A 14,525-nucleotide genomic window follows, 5' to 3' on the forward strand; every position below is an offset into this window, starting at 1 on the left:
GTCTTATGTACGTTTGCGTAGACATTCTTTAATACCATCACTGGCTGTTATTACCAATTTTCTTACGCATCTTAGTAAAGCTTTTGCTTAGGTTTCGACTTATGTGGCCCAAACATACTGATATGATGAAGATAATCTTTTTTTGAATCAGGGTGTCATACATCTTAGCAAAGCTTTTGCTTAGGTTTCGACTTAAATGGCCCAAACAATCTGATATGATGAAGATAATCTTTTTTTTTTTAATCAGGGTGTCATTCGTTTCTTTGTAACTGCATCCTTCCCGGTATCACTGGAATACTCCAGGTCGCAGGGAAAGTTCTTGCTGTCGCTGAAAGTAAGTGATAATGCCTGCATATATTGCAATTTATGAAATTAAACTCTACTTATCCTTATTCATAATGATTTCTGAGGCACCAGAGCCCACTAATATTATTAATTGGTAATATCTGCACTCATTGTAATTTTCTAATTAAACAGTACCTTCTTGAACTTCATTCCAAATAATCCCTGGTCACCAGGGCCCATTAATAGAAGATTGTGCTGGGAACATAAATAAATTCAGTAGCTTAGCCTTCACCCTACCTCCCCCCTTTACACGCGCTATCCCTTTTATTTATTTGTTTTATCCTCAATGATGTGAGTACACAGCAGATTTGAAGGGCAAATCGAAACAACGCAAATAACTCAAAGAATAATTCATACAAAAATTCAAAACAACCGATGTAAACCGATTTATTGTTATTTTTAACAATCTCACAAGGGCATGAAAGAATAACATAATAGCACTTTGAAATGGTTCTTCAAAATGGCATAATAAATCATTTATTGACGACAAGCAAAATAATTAGTTAATTACAGCTTAAGGGTCTTTTTAAATTGAATGGGATTATCGGTGCTGCTAATGATGCGGAAAAGGCACTCGAATCATCTCAGGCTCTGCATTACAAAAGGTAGCTCAAAAAGTGCAAAACGTTTGAAGAGTTTTAGAAGGCCGTTGGATTTGAGCCGTCTAGGCGGCCAGCTGTAACCCCGTGGTCGAAATCGTTAGAAGAAGCGGAAAACTGTTGGACTCACTTTCCATGAACGTTTGAGATTTAGGGTTCATTTCCGCCGTATCAGACTGCTCAAAAGCAAGTACAGTGGCTTGTGGGTTGCGTGAGAAATTACGAAGCGATTAAAAGAACTCCGTGGCAGGCAGGTCTCTCAACAGACTGCTCGTTTGACCCAGCGAGGTGTGCAACAGCAGCTTCGATCGACTCTGAATCAAGTGTAAACTAAATTTTGCGCGAGGTCTGAAAGCGCCAATGTGGCTTGCTTCACCAAACCAGACTAATCCGAATGGAAGTTGCAAAGCCGCAAAGCTACTTTCTTTGCAAAGGCCCGCAAGAAGAAGAAACGTATGCAAAAATACGTCCACAGGAACACAGCTTTCTCACATTATTATTGAGGAACTTGAGAACGAAGCGTACCTCGCATATTTTCACGTGGTGGTAACAAGGCCGATGACAAGATATGAAGAGTCTGGGAGTGCTCCAAAGAAACCTTTATCAGGCCAACTCACGCCAGCAGAAGAACTAAACGATTTAACGGTAGCGATAGCAACAAGCGTGCCTGGCGGTCGTCGAACTGGTAATGCCCATTGCATTCCGCAGCGCTCAATTTTAGGTCGGCACAGAAGCATCTAGAAAAACCAGCCAAATGATACTAGAAAAGTCCACAATAATATGGAAATAGGTGTGCTTGCCTGGAAATCTCGGAGCATCTCGCGCTAAAACAGTGATAAAAGCACGCTTCGCGATTGCGACCATGAACAAACAAAGAGCCCAAGATCGATCTGTGTTCTACGATGAGGGATAAGGCCGCATGCTGGCGGCTGTTGAAAGCAACAAATAAAGATTTCATAGGTTGGCGACAATATAGAGAAGGACTTATGGGAAAAGTAGGGTGATGGAGGAAATTGCGATGATGACAGAGACAAAATTGAAGCTGGTAATAAAAACATCAACCTGACAATGCACATTGGAAATGTTTAATCCACTTCAGTTCACATGACATGGGCCTTTAGATGCTCGGGCATCCTTTGTGAAGACTGGCTGCCTTTTGTATATCCTAGAAACCTCATCATTCGGATACACAAAAACATGTTTGAACGTGTTTTTTTAGCGTCATGAAGTCTCGTTTCCGTCACCAAACAAGTTCCTTTGCAGCACATTGTATTTTGCACTTCCTGTGAATTCACAACTCCGCGTGTATTTCACTAAAGAGTTTCTTTCACTGGTACAATTTTATCGGCATTTTTACCTTGGAGATTAAATAGGTATGTACCGGCAAATGTAATGTTTTCCATTTTAAGTACCAAGGAGCACCAGCTGAGATTGAGAAGAGGATTTAGGGGATAATAAAACCCAACCTGAAAAAGTGTCACTGTGGAATCGCCTTCACAATGATTGCCGGGGAGAAATTATTAGGATGCTGTTCTCACATTGCTGTTGTCACAAATATCTACATAGCACAAGAACCCGGTCCCAATATTAAAGCACAGAGAAGACATTTAGGCTCAGTTTTCAATTTCTGTGTTATATGTTTACGCGCAAGAGCACGACCAAGACATTTGGCTCAAAATCCAGATAACGAACATGCCCTTTGGTTGCGTACGATGACTAGTGAACAACATTCACAATTTATGATGTTTACAAAGCCTTCATTTGGAGCCGTGGATCACCTTGTACTAACTGAGTGAGCTACGCGCTGGTATCCTGCCATAATAAATTCCGCTTTTAATGCAAACAGACTGCTTATAGCGGTCTGCAAAACGCTTCGGCGCTCCTTCGTCCATATAATTTTTCCAATTCAAATTATGACATCGACGAAAGCCCTAAGCTTCCCACATTATAGTTCGGTTTCAGTAGGCCTATCGCACGACTTCGCCTAATTGCTAGGCTGTTCGATTCGGTGCAAGAGCAGACGACTCCGTGCTTAGATTACAGTTCGTAGCAAGTACCTGCTGTCTCCCTCTGAAGCCCTCTTTCGTACCGAACGATATATATATCTATATATTTCAAAACATTCTTCCAGAATCCAGCAAAATGTGTAAGATGAGGTAGGGGCGCACAACCTCTTGGACAACGATTTATTTCTGACGTTTCGGCTGGGCCCCGGCCGAAACGTCGGAAATTAATCGTTGTCCAAGAGGTTGTCGAAAAAGATTAACATGAAAATACCTTCGTTACACTTCCCCACCTACCCCTCTTCCCATCTTGCCTGTTTCCTGGTTTTTCTACCGCCGTATAATGTGGGACGCTGCTCTACGTATCCGCATATGTCTTGCTCTGCACAAGTAGCGGATTACATGATTTTTGCACATGCAATAAATAAAGGAAAGCAGAGTGACGCTGTATAATTTTATATTAAAAAAAGCATTTGACAGGTTTTGCTTAACAAGCTTCTTTACGAACTAGTTAATGTTGTAAAAAATGCCAAACTTCTTTCATGTATTGCGGCTTACTTAAGAAGCCCTAGACAGTATCTGGAAATAAGTAATACCTGTTTTATTCCCGTTCCTCTTCATCCTGGCGCTGCTCAGGTGTCTGCTTTTGGGCCACTTTGTTTCTTGACATTCAGTGACGATTTTCCCCACAATCCCAGCATCTATGAGACTGTATGCCGATTACTATGCGTTTCATGAAAAGAATAATGCTACTGAGGAATAAGTAAGGTTAATTAACGATTTCAGTGAAGTAATCACAGGGTGTAATCAATGGCACATGTGTTTTAACTATGGTAAAGCGGTGTTCATGCATATGACACAGAAATAGAAGCCTCATCTATTTAACTATGCTGCTAACAATAATATTCTCTCTGTCGTACCTGCTTACAGGTACATTGGCCTTCGCATCTGCAATACCCTTTTTTGGACAGAGCATGTTGACAACGTCACAGCGGATACAGCATTTAAATTACATTTTTCCTCGGACGTACTCTGTAGCTCAGCCCTGTAGTGTACGATCCCTTTCATAGAGCCCCATTATTTGCTCCACGTAAGATTACGCTGTCACAACTCGGAATGCTTTCACCGAGTTTAACACTGCAAAATTACACAGAGTTCAAAAGAAATCAGTACAGTTTACCTGTAACTTTTATATCCCCACATCTTTAGCTGCTACTCGAAATAAAAGTAGTTTTGTAATAGTCTCCCACTGAAACGTCATCCGTCGTCTAAAGTTCCTTTTCAAATAATCAAAGGTCCATACAAATTTCTATTAACGAATATTATATCATTCTTCTTTCGGTGCCAACGCGGCATCATTAAAGAGCATCAAGTAATACATAAACGCTGTAATAGGGCGTTTATTGACGCTCAGATGGAGAGCTGTGAGGAGAGGATCTTGCAACGGCGAGCCCAGCGTACTTCTTCTTTGTCTTCGTCGCACAACGCACTGGTGCATGTCGATGGCTGAAGTGCTGACTATCACAGTACATCTTCCCCCCGGGTAAAAAAGAAGGAGCCATCCTGGCGACTTATGGCGCGGAAAGCACAGCGGGGTCATAGAATGGCTTCAATCGGTTCAAGTGAACTGTTTCACGACCACGGCGACGCAAGTCCGCAGAGGGCGTGACGGGCTCAACTACGTAGTTGACTGCAGATGTTTGCTCGAGGACCCTAATGGCCCGTGGTAGCGAGCAAGAAATTTCTTTGAAAGGCCAGGGGTTGTGGAGGGCACCCAGAGCCACATCAGAGAGTTCGGGAGATATGACGAAGCTTCGCCGGTATCACGGAGGTATTTTTGTTGCCACTGATTTTCTGTTCTGAGAGAGCGGGCGAGCTGACGGCATTCTTCTGCGTATGTGACGGCATCGGATAGCGGGGAAGATTCGGAATCGTCAGGGCGGTAGGGAAAAAGTGTGTCCATAGTACAGGGTGGCTCGCGCCCGTAAAGGAGAAAGAATGGAGAGAATCCAGTAGTGGTCTGTGTCGCGGTGTTATATGCGTAAGTTACAAACGGTAGAACTTGGTCCCGATTGGAATGGTCAGTATTCACGTACATAGCCAGCATGTCACCGAGAGTGCGGTTGAAACGTTCTGTCAGTCCATTCGTCTGAGGGTGGTACGAGGTAGCGGTGCGGTGTATGATGCGGCATTCTTTCAGGAGAGCCTCAAGAGCGTCTGATAAGAAAACGTGTCCGCGGTCACTGAGCAGTTCGCGAGGGGCACCATGGCGAAGAACCAGGTTTTTCAGAATAAAGGCAGCCACGTCGCGTGCGGAAGCAGAGAGCAATGCTGATGTCTCAGTGTAGCGGGTCAGATGATCCACTGCCACGATAATCCAGCGGTTGCCAGCTGAAGTTGTAGGAAGGGGACCGTATAGATCTATGCCGACACGATCAAACGGACGGGAAGGACAGGGCAACGGCTGCAACGAAGCAGGAGACTTGAGAGGAGTTTTTCGGCGTTGGCAAGACTGGCAAGAGCGGACAAAATGGCGGACAAAGCGGTACATTCCACGCCAGAAGAAGCGTAGACGCAAGCGCGTGTAGGTTTTCAACACTCCGCCGTGGGCGCACTGGGGATCAGTATAGAAAGCAGCACGAATTTCGGCGCGGAGATGACGGGGGATGACTAAAAGCCACTTCCTTCCGTCGTGAAGATAATTGCGGCGATAGAGCAGCCCGTCACGAATTGAAAAATGGTGAGCTTGGCGGGCAAGCGCCCTAGACAAACGACCTGGAGAGTGACTTGAAAGAAAGTCTAGAAGTGTAGATATCCACGGGTCGCGCCGCTGTTCCGTGGCCATGTCGATAGTGGCTGAAATAACGGAACGTAGCCGGCGGCTGGAGGCCAAAGGACTGCCCCTTTATTGATAGGTGTGCTTGGTTTTATAACAGAACCGCACTGATTACAGATCATGATACGCAAGAATGCGGCACGTGTAAACACTCAAGCTTATGCTATACATCAGCACGCGTACCTGATAACACTGCATCCCCTCCCCCTAAGCTGGAGTACGTAAGACGATCTGGGGGCTTCCGCAGGCGAGTCGAACGACGTGGTGGTGGTTGTTGGTCTTCGGCTTGAGAGCTGACTTCCGGTGCCTCCGTACCTTGGCGAGTTTCTGCCTCCCCGGAACTACGCTGAGCTCCGTCGTTGGTCCGGTCATGGCTCTGCTTGTTAGGTGATGAACCTGTGACTAGTCGTGGCCGGAGTTGGTCTACGTGGCGTCGTTGCTGTCCCTCAGGTGTTTCCAGTGTCACCATGCGTGCTCCCGTCGTGGACACTACGGTTGCCGGCATCCATCTCCGGGCAGACTGAAACTGGCGCGACCATACATGCCTGCCAGGTTGAAACCGGGTCGGTACTTCTGTTGCTGCTGGAACCGCTTCGCTCGAACCGTCCTGTCTTATCACCTTGGTATCCGTGATAGAAGCTGTCAGCCGGGTTCGGGGACGGAAGGCCAACAGCCGTTCCGCTGGCGATTTTCCTCCTTCCAAAGGTGTCGTTCTATAACGGAATAAAAACTTGATTAGTCGTTCTTGCAGTGTACCTGTTGGATTCTTCCGAAGACCTTCCTTTATTGTTCGCACGGCCCGTTCCGCCAACCCATTTGACTGGGGATGGTATGGGGCGGTTCTTATGTGTTTCACTTGGTTTTCCTGCAAGAAACTGGACATGGCGGAGCTTGAAAATTGTGGTCCATTATCCGATACCACACAGAATGGCAAGCCAAAGCGTGCGAAAATACCTCGAAGTACTTGAACGGTGACCTCCGCTGTGGTCGTTTTCAAAGGTATGGCTTCAATCCACTTTGTCTCAGCATCAACCAGCACAAAAATTTGATAGCCCTTGATGGGGCCCGCAAAGTCCATATGAACCCTGTACCAGGGCCTGTTGCTCACCGGCCAGGTACTGGGAACTTCCGCAGCCGGCATGGGCCAGCATTGTATACATTGCGGGCAACTTCGAACCAACACTTCGATGTCCCTATCTAACCCAGGGTACCAAAACAACGCCCGAGCCGTGCGCTTCATGGCACTGATACCGGGGTGACTGTCGTGCAGTTCCTTTAGCATGCTTTGTCGCGCCGCCTCCGGCAACACTACTCGATGACCCCAGTAAATCAGGTCGTGACTGGCCGCGAGCTCGTTGCGGCGAGAAAAGTATGGCATCAGGTGTTGCTGTGCTGCTGATAAATACCGTGGCCAGCCATGTGCGATCCACCACCTGATCTGACGAAGCGTACGTCCGAGCCGCTTAGGTCCACTAGCTGTTGAGCGGAAAGGGCGGTGGAATTGAGGCTCTCCGTATAAAGTACGTATTCCATGGGCTCTTGCCCTCCTCGGTCTTCCATGCATGGCAGTGGAAGGCGACTGAGAGCGTCTGCGTTAGCATTTAGCTGTCCTGGCCGATACTCCAGATCATAATGGTAAGCCGCCAGTAACAACGCCCACCGCTGAATTCTTCCTGCTGCCATTTGCGGAATCGGCTTTTCCGGGTGGAACAGACCTGTCAGTGGCTTGTGATCCGTCACCAGAGTAAAATGTTTCGCCAACAAATAATCTCGAAACTTGGTAACGCCGAAAACCAAAGCCAGCGCTTCTTTCTCCAGTTGCGAATAATTCCGCTCCGCAGGTGTCAGTGCTCTTGAACGGAACGATATGGGATAGTCCCGGTTTCCAATTCGGTGTGACAACACAGCGCCGACCCCCACTGGCGAAGCGTCGCATTCAAGCCGCAACGGCTTTTCGGGGTCATAGTGTACGAGAAGCTGTGCTTTTGCCATAGCCTGCTTTGCTGCCTGGAATGCTTCCTCATGCTCGCATCCCTATTGCCATCGCGCTCCTTTAGCCAACAGCCTATAGAGGGGAACCAGCGTAGTGGCAAGGTTGGGCAAAAACTTGGCGTAATATGTGATCAATCCCAAGAAGGATTTAAGCTGGCTCACCGTCTCCGGTCTGGGTGCGGCTGTGACGGCTTCCATATTCTCAGGGGGGTGTAGTCCAGTTGCATCAATCTTGTGGCCCAAGAACGAAACTTCCTTCTCGCGGAACCTGCATTTGTCACGGTTCAGCTTGAGCCCATTATCGCGCAGCCGCTCGAAGACTTGCCGGAGAGTTGAGTTGTCGTTCTGTTTTTCGGCAATAATGATGTCATCTAAGTACACCTTGCCGCGAGGGATGCCTTGTAGAACGGACTCGAGGCGACGCTGGAACAAAGCTGGAGCCGAAGCGATGCCGAAAGCGAGGCGGTTGTATGCAAACAACCCTTTGTGGGTGTTTAACACGGCCATTTTTCGTGCCTCGTCGTCCAGTGGAAGTTGATTATATGCGTGCCGTAAATCCAGAGTGGTGAACACCTCCCCTCCGTACAGAGATGCGATGTCCTCGATTTTTGGTAATGGGTACTGTTCCAAATGTGTCGCCTGATTCACGGTTAGTTTGAAGTCACCGCACAGTCTAATTTCACCGTTCCGTTTTACTACGGGCACGACAGGCGTAGCCCACTCGGAAACTCTCACTGGTGAAAGCACTCCTTCCTGTACCATGCGGTCAATTTCTGCAGAAGCGAAGACAAATCGTAGGCGCAGATCTCATCAGACAATGAAGAGGGAGGCAGCGGTGAGCGCGAAAGAGCGTCCGCGTCAGTATGCTTGAGGCCTGAGCGATATATGACACGAATGTCATACTCTTGGAGGCGAAGAGCCCAGCGAGCAAGGCAGCCAGACGGGCCCTTGAGGGACGCCAGCCAGCACAGAGCGTGATGATCAGTGACCACATAAAATGGTCGGGCCATAGACATACAGACGGAATTTGCCGTTGGCCCAAATAATGGCCAAGCATTCTTTCCGTAACAGAATAATTGGACTCTGCCTTGGTCAAGGTGCGGCTTGCGTACGCCACCACATAGTCTCGGATACCAGGTTTGCGTCGGGTGAGAACGGCGCCTATCCCAATACCGCTAGCGTCAGTGTGAATCTCAGTTGGCGCATTCGGGTCGAAGTGGCGGAGGATGGGAGGCGAAACCAAATGACGGCGTAAAGTGTTGAAGGCGTCATCACAAGCAGGTGTCCATGCGGAGAGGTCGGAGCTGCCGGAGAGGAGCTGGATGAGAGGAGCAATAATAGAGGCGAAATTTAAGATGAAGCGGCAAAAGTAGGAGCACAGGCCGATTAAACTTCGTAGCTGCTTCATTGATTTTGGGCGTGGGAATTCGGCAACTGCACGAAGTTTGGTGGAATCGGGAAGAATGTCATCCTTAGAAACGACATGACCTAGAATAGTTAGTCGGCGAGCAGCAAAGCGGCACTTCTTCAGATTCAGTTGGAGGCCGGCGGTAGCGAGACAAGTGAGAACGTCCTTCAGCCGGACCAGGTGGGATTGAAAATCGGTAGAAAAGACTACGATATCATCGAGATAGCAAAGACAAGTTCGCCACTTGAATCCACGAAGCACAGTGTCCATGAGGCGTTCAAATGTGGCCGGGGCGTTGCAAAGCCCAAAGGGCATGACGTTGAATTCATATAATCCATCTGGTGTGATGAAGGCAGTTTTAGAGCGGTACGCGTCATCCATTGGCACCTGCCAGTAGCCAGATCGTAAATCCAACGAGGAGAAAAACTCGGCGCCCTGCAAGCAGTCCAGTGCGTCATCGATGCGTGGCAGAGGATAAGCGTCCCTGCGCGTGATCTTGTTGAGCCGGCGATAGTCGGCACAAAACCGGAAGGAGCCATCTTTCTTAGGTACCAACACAACTGGAGACGCCCAGGGACTGTGGGATGGCCGAATGACACCACGACGGAGCATGTCGTCGACATGATCAGCAATTACTTGGCGCTCCGAAGCCGACACGCGATAGGGGCGCTGGCGCAAAGGTGCGGTTTTGCCGGTGTCGATGGTGTGCTCTACGACAGACGTACGGCCCAAGTCAGTTTGAGGAAGGTCGAATGAAGAAGCGAAGTTCTGCAAGAGGGCGACAAGTTGATCACGTTGCGCAAGTGGAAGATCAGCATCAATAGCATGTTGGAAAACGTCGGAGGGCGTCGAAGCGGTCGCAACATCGCAAGAGCACAGACTAATGTCGAAGGAGGGGGTTGAGTCAGCAAGAGTGGTGAAATGACCGGGATCAAGCTCTTCAAGACGTCCAATGCTTTCGCCACGGAGCAGGACTGCTGGGCAAGAAAATGGGTTCGAGGCGTAAAGTGCACTCTCGCCGTCTTGAATTTAGAGAACTGCGAACGGAAAAAGGAGGCAGGGATGACGGGAGGCGGCTTCGGAAGGTGTAAAAATCGCAGTCAAAGGAGTTACACACTCAAAGACAGTGGTACGAGGGCAGCAGAAAACGGAGGAATGTCGGTGTCATGGGCGACGAGAAGTTTTGCAGTGCGGGGAGGGGTATCCCAGAAGGGGGCATCACAGAGGGGGGCGAAGGCAATTTGCGCGCGAGCACAGTCAATAACGGCCTGATGAGTCGATAGAAAATCGTACCCGAGGATGATATCATGCAAGCAGTTCGGCAGAACAATAAACTCGATGGGGTACAAGACGTCTTGAATGAGCACACGGGCTGTGCAACATGCGGAGGGGTGAATGTGCTGTGATGAAGCGGTGCGGAGCGAAAAGTCGGAAATCGGAGCGGTCACTTTGCGAATTCGACGGCAGAGCGCTTCACTGATGACGGAGACGGCTGCACCGGTGTCGACGAGAGCGAGAACTGTGGCGCCTTCCCCAGAAACTTTGATAACATTAGCGGGACGACACGGAGGACTTGAGGAATTCGAAACAAGCGCAGTTCTTGCCCCCGGAACTGCGACTGTTAGTTTCCATCAACGGTGCTGGTAGGGCGTCGCACCATTGGAGAAAGTGATCGGCGCCGAGGAGAATGTGATCGACGAGTGCCGTAGGTTTGGCGATCTTGTGAGACAAATTGAGAACCGGGCGGAATCATTTGCGACCGTGAGTCGGTATCGTACGGGTAAAGTCGAATGTCAGGCTGTGAAGGTTGGAGGCGCTGGCGACAAAGGCGTGCAACATAGCCCGGCCGACCGCAGGCATAGCAAATCGGAAGGTTGTCCGTAGTACGCCAAGGTTTCATAGGATGTGGGCGGAACCTTGAGGGTGGGGCTTGGAACGAAGGCTCAGCATGCGGCGGTGAACGGTAGGCAGGGACCTGCACATAGGAGCCAGACGTGGGCGAAGGTGGTGGCCTAGCCGTTACTTGGGCATACGTGAGAGGTGCCGTCACAGGCGGCAGCACGGGGTTGGACGGCAAGACATCAGCGACGTGTTCTTGCACGACACGGCGTATAGTAGGGGCCAAAGATGGAGCCAGTTCAGGACCGAGGCGGCCCGAGTCTTGAAATGGGGAAGGAGTGAGAGTTGACGGGCGACCTCTTCACGAATAAAATCTTTGATCTGTTGATTCAGCGGGCTCCCTTCAGAAGTTGGCGAACCACCCAGGGCTAATGCAGATACGCCTTCGTCGCACACACTGGAGCGGCGCCTAGAAGCGCGTCGCTTGCAGAGCTCGTCGTAGCTCTGGCAAAGCTTCACGATTTCACTAACGCTGGTGGGATCTTTCGCTACCAGCATCTGGAAGGCGCCTTGAGTAATGCCCTCGAGGATGTAGCGGATTTTGTTCGCTTCCGGCATGGCCGGGTCGACTCGTTTGCAGAGATCAACGATGTCTTCTATGTAGCTGGTAAAGGTCTCATCAGCGCGCTGAACACGATCGTGTAAACATTGTTCGGCACGAAGCTTACGCACTGCCGGGCGGCCGAACACTTCTGCGAAATTCTTTTTAAATTCCGACCAAGATGACAGGTCAGCCTCATGGTTGCGAAACCAGAGGTTCGCCACGTCCGTCAGATAGAATATGACGTTACTGAGCTTGTATGAGTCATCCCACTTGTTGTAGCTGCTTACTCTTTCATACGATGACAGCCAGTCGTCGACATCTTGATCGGCCGTGCCACTGAAGAGGCAAGGGTCACGCTGGCGCACGACGCCAGAACACATGATCGTGGGTGGAACGGCCGGCAGCGTCGAAGTGGACTCCTCTTGCATGGCGGTCGTAGAGGGCAGTGTACGGCTTCGCAGTTCCAGTCTGGATGGGATCGTTTCCGGCACCTCCGCCAATTGTAATAGGGCGTTTATTGACGCTCAGATGGAGAGCTGTGAGGAGAGGACCTTGCAACGGCGAGCCCAGCGTACTTCTTCTTTGTCTTCGTCGCACAACGCACTGGTGCATGTCGAAAGCTGAAGTGCTGACTATCACAGTACAACACTCAATTTTCTTCAGAGCCAATAGACTTGCATAATCTCATTAATGATGTAGTAAGAAAAACTTCAATCAAGCATTTCGAAGACAAAATGTAAACTTTCTTATATACTTTGTACCGCTTTATCCGTGTATTATGTTTGTATTTCCGCTTTTGTGTAATTTATAGCGTTTTTGTTGTTTCGTCCAGCGTGCTGGCACTTGTTAATTGTGTCTCCTATCGTTAAATAAATAAAATAAATTATTATGAACCACAAAAGGCTAGCATTTCATCAACACCGCAGCGAAAATCACAGACAGGCAACAACTCAGAACCTGAAACTCAAATAACCCGTCTTTCCTCCATAAATATGAGTTTAGTGTTGGAGGTTGCGCTGAACATGCTCTGTTAGTATTTCTAGAGGACTTGTTTCAGCAAAGTGCGGCTGTTAGCGCAGTTATCGTGGCTGTACTCCTTGTCTTGTTATTGTCTGCTTTGCCGGTTTCCTCCTATGTATAACCACTGGCCACACGAACCCCGTGCCTCGCTTACTTCAACAGCTGTTACCCCTTTTTATATCTCATGCCAGAAGGAAATGTATCGAGAAAAAAATATATTTTGACGCCTTCTATAGCTGCTGTATTGCAAAAACGTCTTGTTGTTTACGTAAAGTCCCTATATCATTGGCAGCTGTCGTTCTCGGCCGCTGTAACGAATGGAATAGCTTTGTGAGGCGAGTCATTGTTACTCACCAGCACTTTTGTGGCAGGCGACATTGCAGATTTCGTGCGGAACAGAACCGTCATGAGTAATTAAACAACAACGTTTTGAAAACAGAAAAAAAAAAACATTGAGTAAGTGTAAAAATCTCTTTGTCAAGCAGAACAATGCCCCGAAGACCCCTTTTGAGGTGCTGCCGCATTTTCCCGAACGCTCGGCTTTTGACAAAGCCATGATTGCAATTTCGTTTTTCTTGGTGATTTTCGTCTGGCCTCCTATTAGCTAGCTTTTTCCAGTAAACATGACCATGATTTCAACAATGTTTTCAAGTTTTTCCTCTAGCTCGGCGTTCTTTCTTTCTCCTCCAATTCAGCGCGAGATCCTTCCTCTTCTCCCATGCGTATCCTCACCCCATCCTTCCGAATCTCTTTTTTTCCTCTCTGATGCTCCTCAGAGAGGTTAGGAAATTGTGCAAGCCGTGAAGCGGCGAACACTTCCGCTAGGGTTGCGATATTGGGAGCCCCGACACACATTGGCGAGCGTCTGACGGCCGGGCGCGTGCCGAAATAAGTTTGTGCGAGAGAACACACATCCGCTGGAAAAACATTATGTTTTTTAAGCTGGCCTATCAGGACCTAAACTTCCGCTTCCCCGAAACGAGATGACGCAGAACTTACTTTGATGGTTTCTCGTGCCTGTAAACGCAACCTATAAATGCAATAATACAGCAGGGGTCGCATCGCCGCACCATTTTACGACTTTATCGTAAAGTGATACTGCCTAGAGCAAGAACGTAACCACAAAACAAAAAAGCTTGTTCAGCAGTCTCAGTACCGAATACATGAATACAGCCACGAGGAGGAACCTAATGCAATCCTTCTTAACGCTTTGTGTTTGACTAGACATTCGGCCTTGAGCGAATTGATGCGCGGATTTGTTCGATGCAGAGACGTCATTTCTTCCTTTATGCTAGAAAATATAAAATATTAATATTTGCGAGTTATAAAGCGTGTGTTTAAATTTCAAATGAATGTTATCTTCTGATGATGACGAAATTGATAAGACAGGATTCGGCATCCTGGTGAAGGCCGCGTAGAGATTTGCGTCATACTGCGGGGAATCGCACGCAACCGGTGACTATCAAAATTAGAAATTGTGGGGGCAAACTTTGAATGCGTCATTTAATTTTTGTACTTGATTCAGAGCACGTTCTTTCGATATATAAAATAAAAATGGCTGCGGCTTATTTCGTTAAGATCGGTTATAGGCTTCCAAAGCACCACGCGGCGGCGCTGCTGCTCCTGACGAGAAGTGCCCTCTATGGCAGAAAAATAGAAACTAGCAATATGAAGGCTGCGCCAGCCGCTCGTCCTCCTTGCACTGCCGCACTCCTGCTGCCTTGCGAGCAAGCTCTCACACTGCATCTGTGGCGCATCGCTGAGTACCGTCAGCCACACGGCTTGAGAAAAATCTACTTGCTTGACTTTTATTTTCTGTAAATCGAATTTGAATAAGGTGGAAAAGTTCGCCGGTAATGTATACTATCTGGAGTAGACA

This window comes from Amblyomma maculatum, chromosome 2, assembly GCF_055883805.1.
Source record: "Amblyomma maculatum isolate TAMU_Amacu chromosome 2, ASM5588380v1, whole genome shotgun sequence".
NCBI lineage: Eukaryota > Metazoa > Arthropoda > Arachnida > Ixodida > Ixodidae > Amblyomma > Amblyomma maculatum.